The sequence below is a fragment of the Macrobrachium nipponense genome, chromosome 25 (genome assembly GCF_015104395.2).
Source record: "Macrobrachium nipponense isolate FS-2020 chromosome 25, ASM1510439v2, whole genome shotgun sequence".
In the NCBI taxonomy this organism is placed as follows: domain Eukaryota; kingdom Metazoa; phylum Arthropoda; class Malacostraca; order Decapoda; family Palaemonidae; genus Macrobrachium; species Macrobrachium nipponense.
In genome coordinates this window covers 49,239,964-49,243,000 of record NC_087214.1, presented here as the reverse complement: position 1 = coordinate 49,243,000, position 3,037 = coordinate 49,239,964, and positions in this window count along the sequence as shown.

The following is a 3,037-nucleotide window of genomic DNA, read 5'->3' as shown; positions in this document are numbered from 1 at the left end:
TGAGAGTTCCAAGAGTTTTTTTTAATTACTTCTGCTAAAACCGTGGTAGACCGTATTCGGGGTAGGGAATAATTTTCCGAGGATAATATCAATGGTTTCGAAAACGGGGACATTGGTAAATAAGGACTGGACATCAAAACTAACCGTAAGTGTATGTGAATTTTGCTCAATAATGTCAGGGACAATAGAGGAATAATTTCGCAGTGTAAAACGGTTACTCGTGATATGGCTGAGGAGGGGAACAAGGTACTTGGCTATTTCGAAATTAGGTGAGTTATAAGCAGCAAGTATTGGCCGAAGGGGAATGTCATTCTTGTGAACTTTAGGGAGTCCATACAAAGTAGCAAAAGAAGATCCTGAACTGTAAAGAGAATTATAGGTGCTTTCAGAAATAGCAGCCATATCTCAGTCAATCTCTCATCCCTCAATGGAATGTCCGAGAATCGAACTTGCGGCCATCGAGGTGGCAGGCCAAGACCATACCGATCACGCCACTTAGCCGCTAATATAAATCATATGAATTTACAAGTTATCTAAAAATCATTTACAAAATAATTAAAACGAAAAGTAAAAGTACAATAAAAAAAATAACACGCAAAATCAAAAACACATATGTGAATTTAAATTTCAGACAAGAAAAAAAGTAAAGAAATATTTGAGGAGTACTGGGTGTCAATCTACTTAACTAAAAGAATGTACACGAAAACCATAATAATGAATAGACTCTCGAGGATCAATTATTCATTTGGGCTGGAGTTTTGACCTATAATAATAAAATCATATGACTCTTGTGGCAGTCTATGCGAACCTTCATCATCCTCTGAGATGAACCCACGTTAAGTTCCCACACTAGATTTGGGACAAGAATATTTGTACACTATATCAGAGGACATCAGGGGCCATAAACGATTTTTAAATTGAAACAAGGAGCCAATTGTGAGTGGATTAATAGGAATAAGTTTGCATTTAAAGCACCAAAGCATTTTTTTATGATATTCATAATTCGGCCCTAAAGAAATCATCGTGCAAATACGGGAACTGGGCATAAAAAGGAAGCTTTGGAACATTTATTTTACTGACGTTTGTGCAAAACCCTTTATTAAAAACCTTGTAAATAATCCTGTTGAAAGCCCTTAGTACTGAACTTCTGCCTACCATTTCCCTGTGATATTTATATATAGACGCCAGAAAACCCACAATCAATCAATCAATCAATCGCTTATATATATACACACACACATATATATATATATATATATATATATATATATATCATATATATATATATACATATATATATTTCTGATAGTAAACCTGTAAACTCTATGCCTCAGCTGATTGTGAGAATCACAATCAGCTGAGGCATGAGTTTATTCCTACAGCTGATTGTGAGAATATAGTTATCCTGATTTCCACAAAACTCTGCAAGACTTAGAACACTGTTTTGCCTGAGAATAACGATGTCTGTTTTCTCCAACAGAGGGCTCTACCCTGAGGGAACCACCCACTCTTCCCCAGGGCAAAAAATTCCCTAAAACTGAGAAAATATGCAGCATACAGATCTGGAATAAAACGACAATAATGGAAACTGATATTAATGGAACCCCAAGGACTCTCATCAAACGACACACACACGCACACACAGACACACGCATAGACGACACACACACACATATATACATTATATATATATATATATATCTATCTATCTATATCTATATCTATATATATATATATATATATATATATATATATATATACATAAATTCCCAGGTGCTATCGGAGACTCCCATTATGAAAGAATTGATGTGGATGTTTATCAAAAGCTATTACCTTGATACAGCGAGATGAGACTCTAACATAACTACATAATTTCTGATCTATGCTCTCTAGCCGCATTAAATTACGATATCATCATAAATAATTACATGTTCCTTCTTTTCCTTATCTTAATTAGCAATATTAGAAAGCACTTTATTGGGCGGTTTTTTTCATGCCATTCCTTCCTCAAATAATAATAATAATGATTTATTATTACTATTATCATTATTGGGCCCAGTTTTCCGTGTCGAAAATGAAGACAGTGGTTGCAGGTCCACAATAAAATAGCATGTGAGTATATGGTCTTTAATGGATAATATTATTATCCATTAAAGACCATATACTCACATGCTATATTATTGTGGACCTGCAACCATTTATTATTGCTATCATTATTAGAAGATGATGAAGATGAAGAAGATGATGAAGAGGAAGAAAAAAAAAGAATAAGACCGCGTAATTTTTGAGACCTCAAACCTCCGTCAAAAAAAAAAAAAGTTATCCAGCCAACAAGCAAATACTCAACAAGACAAACAAACCGAGACAAACCGCATCAAGAACAGACCTCCCTTGAAGACAGGTAATAAAAGAGAGAGAGAGAGAGAGAGAGAGAGAGAGAGAGAGAGAGAGAGAGAGAGAGAGAGAGAGAGAGAGAGAGGGGAGGGGTTGGTTGGGGGAGGATCAGAAGGGTATAGTAAATCTAGACAATTTAAGCATTACCTGGTCTTCACGATAGAAAATGACTTGGAATAACCTCTGTAATAACCGCTATTGTCCATCCAGTGGCCTTCTCTCATTATATAAACAGAGCGATGTAAGAATGAGAATAGTTTTTTGTCCTTAACAAGCGGATAATGACGTTGAGTAATTTTACTTTTACATAATGACTCACGTTTAGGTACAAATTACTTCTTAACATGATACCATACGATTTCTTAGAGACATAGAAGACGAGTTCTCTCTATCTCTGTGTATGTACATATATTTATATATAAATACATACATATATATATATATATATATATATATATATATATATATATATATATATATGTGTGTGTGTATATATGTATTGTGTGTATATATGTAGCCTATGAATGATGTGTGTAACGTTTATCATTGACGCATGCATGCCTCTTAAATACTTACAAATGTGAAGACACAAATGTAATATAATGTTGAAATTAATTCACATTTGAAATCATTTACACCCGAG